Source organism: Mytilus trossulus, chromosome 11 (genome assembly GCF_036588685.1).
Source record: "Mytilus trossulus isolate FHL-02 chromosome 11, PNRI_Mtr1.1.1.hap1, whole genome shotgun sequence".
NCBI lineage: Eukaryota > Metazoa > Mollusca > Bivalvia > Mytilida > Mytilidae > Mytilus > Mytilus trossulus.
The window spans coordinates 61,633,782-61,646,529 of record NC_086383.1 but is presented as its reverse complement, the minus strand read 5'-3'; positions in this window follow the sequence as shown (position 1 = coordinate 61,646,529).

The window sequence follows — 12,748 nt, the reverse complement described above, 5'->3', positions numbered from 1 at the left end:
TTTTCGATGGTTTGAGGGAAGACATTGCCTACTATCCGGAAGAGGCCAAAATCCTGCGATGAATAAAGGCACCACAGTTTTTAGTACAAAATATTTCAGGAAAGGGTCATAGCTTCTACTGCTGGCAAAATGATAGAATGACAGATCAAATTATACAGGATACAAATTTGATTTAAATCGCAATCAAATTAAGAAGATGTGATCAGGAGAAAATAAATAGCATGTAGAGAGTCAAAGAGTTTATTGATTTGTACAATCAGAAGCTGCTTTCTTGTTGTTTAATTACTTACTAATTGGTTAAATGTATCGGTTAAACATGACAATCCAAAGAGTATAAAATGCTTATGTTTACTAGACACATCATTTCAAGATCATGAAGTCTTTCTTAAGCCTTTTTTATTGATCAGTTATAAAATTTGATTACTATAAAAAAGAAGATGTGGTATGATTGCCAATTGTTCAAAAGAGACCACATTAACAACTATAAGTCACACAGAAAAATCACCAAAAGAGACCAATATTTTTTTTTAAACAAGGTGATCACCGTTTAGCCTTCAACAAAAAACAATGCCCATACTGCAAAATTAGACTTAACATACAAAAAAGGAAGATGTGATGTGATTGCCAATGAGACAACTCTCCACCAAAAACCAAAATTACACAGAAATTAGTAGCTATAGGTAACTGTACTGCCTTAAACAATGAGCGAAGACATACCGCATAATCCGCTATTAAGGCCCCGAAATAACAATGTAAAACAATTTAAACAAGAAAACTCACGGCCTTGTTTATGCCACTGCTGGTGGACGTTTCGTCCCCGAGGGTATCACCAGCCCAGTAGTCAGCACTTCGGTGTTGACATGAATATCAATTATATGGTCATTTTTATAAATTTTCTGTTTACAAAACTTCGAATTATTCGAAAAACTAAGGATTTTCTTACGCCCAGGAGTAGATTACCTTAGCCGTATTTGGCACAACTTTTTGGAATTTTTGATCCTCAATGCTCTTCAACTTTGTATATGTTTTGGCTTTTTCACTATTTTGATCTGAGCGTCACCGATGAGTCTTATGTAGACGAAACGCGCGTCTGGCGTATGAAATTATAATCCTGGTACTTTTGATAACTAATTATATAAAAAATTTAGACAAACAAATATGTAACACATAAACAAACGGCAACCACCGAACTGCAGGCTCCTAACTTGTAACAGACACGTACATACATAATGTGGCGGGTTAAACATGTTAGCGAGATCCCAACCTTACACTAGTACAGTACAATATAAAAACTAACTATGAAAATTAGTTGAAAAAGGCTTAACTCATCAGATGGACAATAATACAAGTACGTTTATTTCAATAGTTTATACAACCTCTTTAGTTGTAATCTATCTACAAGTCATTGGTCGTGTTAAGATACTGCATTATTTTCCCTTCCACAACATTTGCAATAGATCTTATATTAACAAAAATCGGCCATGGATTTGGAATTTACAAAATTTACCATAAATTTGGGATGGCATGACGTCATGATTAGAAAATTTAAAAAAACAACTTGCCATAGATTTTGGATGGCATTACGTCATATTTACCATAGATTAGGAATCCGCCATAGATTTGGAACCCACCATAGATTTTTTAATCTTACATAAATATTCAAAATAGCGTGAGCACTGTAGAAATATAATATATACAAAAACGCTCTGTTTTGTTGAACAAAGTGCATTATAGTCAAGCAACAGTAAATGGGCTATGTCACAGATTTTGCTCAAATATTGCAAGCAAATCAAAACTAATAAAACATTTATATTTTGATATTGGTGAATGTGTGTATGGAAAACACATAAAATCTGCAAAATAAAATGTCTTACAAATCGTCAAATCTCTAATTCTACTCAATAGAATCTTCTTTAAAAACTATATGCTGTTGATACATACATTTCTGTTTACTGATATAAAATAATCATATGGTCACCGCCTGTTCTTCAATATATGAACCCCTGGTAGGAATAACTTTACAACGGTCATCCAAGCCTTCCATAACGATCCCCTCATAGTCCAAATCAAGTAAAAATAACGAATTTGGATATTTCTATTTTGCTGATTATGTGTTGTTTTGGAGTATCCACTATTAAAAGTATCAAAGTCTATACCATACAAATTTTCCTCAAATGAATAGTTCAAATCCAAGAGAAAATGTTAACACTATATATTAAGCCCTCAGTTTGCAAATCCAGACAATTTATGAACAAAACAAATATAGAGGATTCAAACACATTGTTTGTTTGTTTGTTTGATTAAAAGTCATCTGTTATTAATAAAGAGTTTAATTATTGAATTGGATGTGAAAACAGGCTTTGCTCAAAAGAGGTATACTTCATATGCTAAGATATACTAACTATAACATTTTTAACACACTCGTGGTGTCTTTTTCTTTCATAAACTCTGTACTCTACTTTCAGAATAACACAAATCGTCGCTATGCACTAATATAGAAAATTAAAGGTGCACATGTCCGTCTCATTGGGTTTTATGACCTTGATCATATTTCCATGGTTTATGCAATATTAGCCAGCATTAATCAATAAGGAGGGTGAAAACATTTTAAATTTTAAAAGTGACCTCTCTTTTTTTCATTTGTTTTTACCTGAATTATTAAAAGGAACATTTGGTTTATCCTGAATACGACGGAACTTGCAATAATTGCATATTCGGAATGTAATCAAAATTAATTGAAAACCTAACTGTGTCATATACTTGACACAGTCATATGTGTTGCACTTAGATCAATTGTTTTTCTTGACGTCATGTTCAGGAAACTGTTATTAAATGGGGCGTACTTTAGCATTCTTCAAAATGAATTAACTAATGTAGTTCCTAATATTATATGTTATAGTACTGACAAATTTGGAAAATTTGATTTCGATAAACATTTCATATAATTGTCCAGCTTGAATCATCTTCCTCGTCTTGAATCTGTATGGATTGTTTCCTTCTTTAGGAGACCAAAACATTTACACTAAAAAATGTATGTCCAGAATCCAAATCTTACGTGTTCAACGTCTTTCATGGAATAATTCTCAATAGAAACCCTAAAGTAATAAACTCATGAAAGCCAATATACAAACATTATAGATCATTGTAACTGAGGGGGTTCTAACAAATTATCAAGATAGCTTTTTTCGAAACTATATGAGAGGTTCTATGATTTTTGATTATCGACTAGAACATAGAAATTAATAGAAAAAAGCAATGTGTTATATTGCGAAAAAGACCACATTTGTTAATTTACTGACCATCATGCACACTATTTGCATCTTATTCCTAGGCTTCTATGTTCTATCATTATTAATTTGATAGAGAATTGCTACTCACAATGAAGCAAATGAACCAAGAGTTCCAAGTGGTGAAGTTGAAAACATTTTTCGTAAATTTACATCACAAGTTGGCCAACCGTTATAGAATAACCGTTTCACAGATGAAATCGGATATATTCCATATGCCGTAACGACAATCCCCTTATATTTTCACGAGTATATTACCTACCAGATTATACTATTTACTGGGTTTGTAATAACATGAGCAACACGACGGGTCTCACATGTGGAGCAGGATCTGCTTACCCTTCTGTTGCACCTGAGGCCACCCCAAGTTTTTGATTGTGTACGTTTTGCTTAGTCTTTAGTTTTCTATGTTGTGTATTGTGTTCTATTATGTGTCTGTTTGTCTTTTTCTTTTTTAGCTGTGGCATTGTCAGTCATATTTTTTTTATGTGTTTGACAGTGCTCTGGTATCTGTTGTCCCTGTTGTAATATGACATCGAAGAAGAAAACAATTGTACACTTCAGTTAACTTTGACACATGGCCAGACCAATTTGTCTTGGTTGCCGTAAAATGTATGGAGTGTCGGATTCACTTGATCGTCCTAGTACATATATTGAAACAGCTTTTGTGTTAAGAAAATACACCTGTTTATTATGAAGTCGGTGTAACATATTAAGTCATGTTATTTTTCGAATATCAAAACACAAATAGAATTTGATCCATGAATATATCAATGTCAAATCAATATTTGGTATTTATCTTACCTCCTGTACATTTCTAGGAATATGATAAGTCAACATCAACCGCGTATATTACATATTAGGCTAGCAGTTATTTCAATACACGGTTCGTAGTGATGTTATGTCCCTTTATATACTTGAACAACACAGGGGTGAGATTTCAACAGACGATGAAATTTATAATGAACAGTTTGAAATAAACTCATAAAACACATCTACAAATAACAAACTGTTTTTGTTGGCATTTGGTTTTGTATAGACCAATGAAAGAATATTCATAATGCTAACAGTATTGAAGACTTGATCACCTGTATAGGCCACTAGTCTAAATACCACATGTTAAGATAGTCGGGTAATATAAAGTCGTTACATAGCTATACATGGGGTTTGTAAATTCTAAATGGCACATTAACACACTATGTAACTAAAAATATAATCCCCAAGTCAATTAATAATTGTTTTGGAAAAAAATATGAAATTAATAAATTTAATATCATTTTTTGAAAATAAAGTTTTTATTTTATTTTTTTTAAATTATAGATGCACAAACGTAAGAAACAAATGTCTTATAGTGTGTATTGGGAGAGTGCACTGTATACTGTAGGATTTCTTACAAAAGATGACGAGAGCAGGTAATTTGTGAATATCATATCAAATATGATAAGTGCTATATATCAGTATGTATGCTTGGATTATGTTTCTGTGTGTAAGAGAGAGTTGTTCCCCTTTTGCCAGTGTTTTTTTTTTGTTTTGTTTGTGACATTAAAATGTAGAAAATGGAAGCAGATGTGTTTTTATCTGTATATAATCGGCTCCATCCTTGCTACCAGAGCTATTCCCCAAGTCTGTAAAATATGTATAAATAAAGTTCATTATGTGGCAGTGTGACATTATCCTAAAATTCTTTTCGCATTCTGTAATACGTTTGTAAATACATTGAAACTATCGAGTAGTTTAAACTGATCGATGTTGTTTTACAGAGATTATTAAGGTAACTTTGAAAATTGTTATTTCTGTTTGTTCCCTATTAACATGATTAATAATCATTGCAATAGTACACCTTTTGCAAAGTTAATCATAGTCTTCTGGATTGCATTTTTATGTTTTTATGGGGGAAGGGGGCGTCATATTTAAACAATTCATTTCCTACATGCGTTTGACTGTCTCTGTGGTATCTTTTTGAATGATTCCTCTAAAAATTGTTTACATTAAACATGTTAAACGAAATAAACGAAGCATCCGATCGTATGTAATAAAACAAAGAACTATATAAACGATTAAAGTTGCAACTTCTCATATAACAACTATCCGTTTACCGTTTCGGAATACGATTTATACTCTGACAATACAAAATTAATTATCTTTTTATGATATATTTATGACTCATTTAATTTAAGGTTTCGTTTTTTACGTATCAGACTTAATATCACCTTGACATTCTAAGCCAATGACACATGGCAGAAATTGTATTTATGATAAGGCCTGTCATGCAATAATGTTACGACTATCTGATGTCATGCTGCTTCCCTAATACTTGTGTATGATACATTGCCAAGACGTTTATTCCGTGTCAATATCATAATAATATAAACAACAAACTTTATTTTTATCAGTTACAGTGTTTTTTTCAATTGTAAATGTCATCTTCACAAATGCAGAATGCGAGATTGATGATTCCATCAGACAACATACAAAGAAACAATGATTAAAAATAAACAACTGATTTATGTAAAAAAAATTCTCTCAGACTGATATTATTAAGATGCAGTCGGGTCTGTAATTTATAGTTTTCAATTGGAAAATATCCATTTTTAAATAGAAGAATTTTAAAATCTTCGGATACGGAATATAAATTTCCTAGTCGGCACGGTATTCTAGATCTTGCGTTCCTAATAACTGCTTTCATTGAATCTTTCGAGGAAAATCATCCCGATTGGATGTTACTACAATTAATCAGTAATGAAAGTGTTATTAACAAAATTAGATTGAAAAAATAAAGGGTAAAAAAACAAAAAAAAATAATACCGATTTGTCTTTTAAAACTAGCTTTATTTCTAATATAATTAAACTGAATGCGACCGGAAAATAAGATAACTGGAAAAATAACTGCAAGCATTTAAAAAATTAGTTCTAGGAAATGATTAATAACATGAAAAATGTTGACTACATCGGGAAGTACTCTTATCATCAAATTCCTGGTAGGCATTGAAAGACATTCAATTGAAATGCACTTGACATATAGTTGTAGATATTTTCAATTGGCAAGATTTAATCATTGTTTGTTTTGTCTTTATATGTAAAACATTTTTCTTTTTGAAACCATATTCATTTAGCAGTAAAACAGATATACAGAAAATTCAAATTTGAAACGTGCATGTAAAAAACAGTTGTTGGCATGACACGGGTTATGTTCTTCTCATATATGTTATGATGGTATAATACTAAACCCCTAACAGGGAGGATTGTGCCTGATGTTCATATGATGAAATCATAAACTTTCAGTCAGTTTAATTGAAGTCTGGAGCTGGCATGTCAGTTAACTGCTAGTAGTCTGTTGTTATTTATGTATTATTGTCATTTTGTTTATTTTCTTTGGTTACATCTTCTGACATCAGACTCGGACTTCTCTTGAACTGAATTTTAATGTGCGTATTGTTATGCGTTTACTTTTATACATTGGTTAGAGGTATAGGGGGAGGGTTTTGATCTCACAAACATGTTTAACCCCGCCGCATTTTTGCGCCTGTCCCAAGTCAGGAGCCTCTGGCCTTTGTTAGTCTTGTTATATTTTAATTTTAGTTTCTTGTGTATAATTTGGAAATTAGTATGGCGTTCATTATCACTGAACTAGTATATATTTGTTTAGGGGCCAGCTGAAGGACGCCTCCGGGTGCGGGAATTTCTCACTACATTGAAGACCTGTTGGTGACCTTCTGCTGTTGTTTTTTTATTTGGTCGGGTTGTTGTCTCTTTGACACATTCCCCATTTCCATTCTCAATTTTATGTAAATATTAAAGTCATACAATGTTCTCATCATGATATAGGACTAATGTGTGCCGTCAAATGTTAAACAATAATTCACCCATCAAAATGTTCTTGTGAAAAAATCGTATCGTCCCCGAAGGAATCACCAGCCTAGTAGTCAGCAATTCGGTGTGACATTAATATTAATTGTATGGTCATTAACATTAATTTCCTGTTAACAAGTATGGTTTATTCGAAATACTAAGGATTTTCTTATCCAGAGTAAAGCTTACCTTATCCGTATATGGCACAACTTAGTGGAATGTTGGGTCCTCAATTCTCCTTATCTCTGTACTTGTTTGGTTTTATAACTTTTTTTATCTGAGCGTCACTGATGAGTCTTATGTAGACGAAAAGTGTGTCTGGCGTCACTGATGAGTTTTATGTAGACGAAAAGTGTTTCTGGCGTATTTAAGTATAAGCCTGGTACCTTTGATAACTACATCGTTACATAAAACCTATTTCATTAAGATATTCACGAAGTAGTTTTTTTTTTATTTAGAAACGGCAGAATTCTGGCATCGCAAGATACGATACATATTTTCAAATCAGTAACAATATTTCAGAGCTTTCGTTCTAAATCACTATCTCTTCAGTATATGATTGCTGCTTTTAACGAATCTTTTGAAGAAAGGCTTCCAAGAGTCACGTGTGTCCCTTTGACAGTTGTACGGTCTTCATTGATGATCACAAATGATATCGGATATGTTCCTTACGTCGTAACTACAATTCCCTTCCCTTTCATTAATGTGACCTATCAAATTAATCTATTTCCCGGATTTGTTATCAAATAAGCGACACAACGGGTGCCACATTTGGAACAGGGTCTGCTTAGCCTTCCGAAGCACATGAGAACACCCCTAGTTTTTGGTGGGGTTCGTGTTGTTCATTCTTTAGTTTTCTATGTTGTTTCATGCGTACATTTGTTTGTCTGTTTGTCTTTTTCATTTTAACCATGGCGTTGTCAGTTTATTTTCGATTTACGAGTTTGACTGTCTCCCTGGTATCTTTCGTCCCTCTGTTATCGCATCTATTATTTATTTTTAAATTCTCGTATCCACCATCGCATTATCTTTTGAACGATTGAAATATCTCCGGCTGAGACTAATTACATAATCTATTAAAACTATGAACAGCACAACAGGTGTTGTGTTTTTTGGATAGGCCCTTTCTACCCTTCAGGGTGCCTGATACCACCTTTACGGTTTGTAGGTTTGTTGCTTAATTCGTAGTCAAATTCAATGTTTAACCTAACATGATGGTGATATCATCGCTTATTTCTTTCTTGTCATGACTTTGTCAGTTTATATTGAGGTTTGCTTTATTCTTTTGCGCTTTCTGTTTATCATGTCAGTACTGGTTATTGAAGGAATTTTACTCCTGGGAACTTCCAATCATGGGTAAAAAAAACAAGATTGGTATAAGTTATGCATGGAAAGAGAGACTAAGAAATAGCATCAAATGAGACCAAAAATTCAGAAACATTATTCTTATATGTATGCGCTAGATTTAAGGTAAATTTTTAGTGCTTAGAATAAGTAATTGTAGTTGCAAGCCTTTTTAAAAACAATTTTTTTATTCGAGTGTCACTGATGAGTCTTTTGTAGGACAAAAGCGCGTCTTGCGTGAATATAATATTTTAATCCTGGTATCTATGATGAGTTTATGAAAGATATCAATTCAATATCTTCATGCATGACGAATAAAAAGTGTGGAAAACTGAAAATTCAAGGACCATAACTCAGCACGAAATCATCTGACCGGAACAAAATTCATATTTAAACTACATTTTGTCATGATAAAACTGTGAACCATTTGTTAAGTTAACATCCCCATGCATGACGAAAAAAAGGGTAAAAACTTGAGATTTTTTTAAAGTTGAAGGACCATAACTCTGCACAAAATCAACACAACGGAACATAATTCAAACTTGAACTGCAACTTGCCAATATAAAATAATATACCAAATATCAAATAAAACTCTTTAAGCAAGAAGAAAAGGGTTTGAAAAATTGATTTGCCGATCTAACGGTCGGACGCACGGACAGACAGACAAACAGACAGATATATATTGACCTTCAGGAACACCTGAGATCACCCCTAGTTTCTGATGGGGTTCGTGTTGTTTATTCTTTGGTTTTCTATGTTGTGTCATGGGTACTATTGATTTTCTGTTTGTCTTTTCCATTTTTATTCATGGCGTTGCCAGTTTGTGTTAGATTTATGAGTTTGACTGTCCCTTTGGTATCTTTCCTCTCTCTTTTTTGAGCTACCAACATACTTCTTAATAACCTTATTTAACATAGTAAATCCTTGATTGTAATATGTTTGATATAGTTTGTGTTTTTACTGGACTAAATGCGACCGGAAGAAAAGAAATAAAACCCTTCATTTAAACGTTGAATCACAATTATTTCCAACTGTGTATGGTTTCAGATGAGTTACGGTCTCTTCTTTTAGTAGTTTAGATAATATCATGGGGATAGTTTATGTTGAATCCGAATTTTTTTCCCATTCAAGTAAAGTAGAAAAAATAGAATAAGCATAATTTTCTTTATTTTCAAATAAAACTGGTTTGAGATTTTTTTTTAAATTAAAGTAAAACATCTGATGTTAAAACACAAATAACTATGTTTCTTGATTTCTACTTCACAATAATCTATAAAATCTTCAGTTATGTGATGTACTCTTTGATTATACAAATATAAATGTTTCTGATATGTTTTATAGCAATTAAAGTTCGTTGGATATCATTTATTTTTAGTAAGATAAATAGATACATTCTAACTCATTCAGTTTAAGATCTAGGTTGTTTGATATCAGCTAACCATATCTGATAAGGCATGTAAATTGTGTTTATTAGTTTTTTATTCATTGCCACTTCACACATTTCGTGTCGATAAAATAGATAAAAAAAACATCACTTTTATCAGGGGAAGTAATTCATTATTTTCTGATTGTAAATTGATTCCCCCTCAATGCAAATGTCACAAATGGTGTTTCTAATGATGGCCTTAAATATGGATACCCATGATAGTTAAACGTTTGAAAACCCCAAATATTAAAACGGCTTAATTATGGACTGCCAATAAAAACTATAAATTAGCGATGATTTGAGTAAATTTAGGCATTTAGTACTCAGAATCAGTCATTGAATGATAATCAGTCCATCAAATATCAGCCTTAATGGATTTAAATCCAGTTAACACGAATGTATGTCTTGTTGGTCTAAATGGAAAATGAAGAAAACATATCAAATAGATAATTCAGACTTGTCGTATAACAATAGCATTCACACATATTATTACATATCGAAAAAAGTCAAATCACAAAAATACTGAACTCAGAGGAAAATCAATACGGAAAGTCCATAATCACATGGCAAAATCAAATAACAAAACGCATCTAAAACGAATAGACAAGAACTGTCATATTCCTGACTTGGTACAGGCATTTTCAAATGTAGAAAATGGTGGATTAAACCTGGTTCTATAGCGCTAACCCTCTCTCTATTTAATAACAGTCTCATCAAATTCCGTTATATTTACATGATGCGTTAAATAAACAGTCACAATTAATAAAATAGTCAAAATATGGGTACATCAGTCATCATCGCATAACAATTTTAAAAGGGACAATTTAACAAAACACAAAAACATCTATCTACGAACACATGGATTGACTTGAGTGTCTGACGTCATAAAATTTGTATACGTCACATAAATTTGTCGTTCAATGTGCATACAAACAGTTTTAAAATTTACATAGGCAATGTAAGCATACAGAATTATCATGTACTTTTCAACTTTCCTTTATCACCTTATATTACTTCATAAATCATTAATTGTAAAACTTAAGATGATTGAACAATTAAGGTTATTGTTTTGTGTTTCACTTGAATAATATAGTTAAACTGAATGCGACCGAAAACAAAAAGATAAATGTGAAGTTTACTGGAAGCATTTAAAGTTTTAGTTTGAGAAGATTTAAAATAACACGAATACTTTTGACTACAACAGGAAGTAAATTGGAGTGCAGTTATTGATTACCTTCAAATGAGTCGCACTTGACATATATTCGTATATTTACAATTGAAAAGATTTAATCACTATTTTTGTCATTGTTAAAATATTTTCCTTTTTGAAATCATCTTTATATAGTGGTAGAACATAAATGCAGAAAATTCAAATATGAAACTCCCATGTAAAAATTAAAACAATAGCATATTCTCATCATGATGAAGTAGTAATGGTTGTCATCAAGTGTTAATAAAATTAACGGTTCGAATTTGCTTGCACCGGATGCGCATTTCAACAATACATGTCTCTTCAATGATGCTCGTGGACAAAATATCTGATATCCAAAGCTAATATAAAAGATGAAGAGCTATAATCCAAATAATATAAGTTAAATATCAACCCAGCCATCAGAATGTTATTGTAAAACAATCGTTTCATCTCCGATGATATCGCCAGCCAAAATGTAGGCACTTCAGAGCTGACATAAATATCAATTGTATGGTCACTTATATAAAGTTCCTGTTTACAAAAGTATGACTTTTTCGAAATACTCAGAATTTTCTTATCCTAAGAATATATTATAACAAGAGTGCATACGCTAAAATGTCTCGCCTACTTTATTAATCATTGATATTATGTTGATAGTTCTAAGTATAAAGCTTTATTAAAAACTGTCACATAAACTTAAAGTTAATCAAGATAACTAAAAATAGACCAATGAACCCATGAAAAAAGTCAAGGTCAGATGAACCATGCCAAGTAGACATGTTCAGCTTACAATGCCTCCATACAACAAATACAGTTGACCTATTGCTTATAGTTTAAGAAATAGTTATCAAAGGTACCAGGATTGTAATTTAGCACGCCAGACGAGCGTTTCGTGTATATAGGACTCATCAGTTACGTTGATAAGAAAAATAGACCAAAACACAAAAACTTAACACTGAGCAATGAACCCTGAAACTGAGGTCGAGGTCAAATTAAACGACTGACATAAAGATCATGAAATATTTCCATGCAACAAATAAAGTAGAGCTATGGCATATCGTATGAGAAAAACAGACCAAAACACAAAAACTTAACTTTGACCACTCAACCATGAAAATGATGTCAAGGTCAGATGACATCTGCTAGACATGTACACCTTACAATCATTCCATACAACAATTATAGTAAATCTTTTGCATAAAGTATGAGAAAAACAGACAAAACACAAAAAATTAACTATAAACACTGAACCATGAAAATGAGGTCAAGGTCAGATGACACCTGCCAGTTGGACATGTACACCTTACAGTCCTTCCATGCACTGAATATACTAGCCCTATTGCTTATAGTATCTGAGATATGGACTTGACCACCAAAACTTAACCTTGTTCACTGATCCATGAAATGAGGTCGAGGTCAAGGTCGAGGTCAAGTGAAAACTCTCTGACGGACATGAGGACCTTGCAAGGTACGCACATACTAAATAGTATTATCCTATTACTTATAATAAGAGAGAATTCAACATTAAAAAAAATTGAACTTTTTTTTCAAGTGGTCACTGAACCATGAAAATAAGGTCAAGGATATTTGACATGTGACTGACGGAAACTTCGTAACATGAGGCATATATATACAAAGTATTAATCATC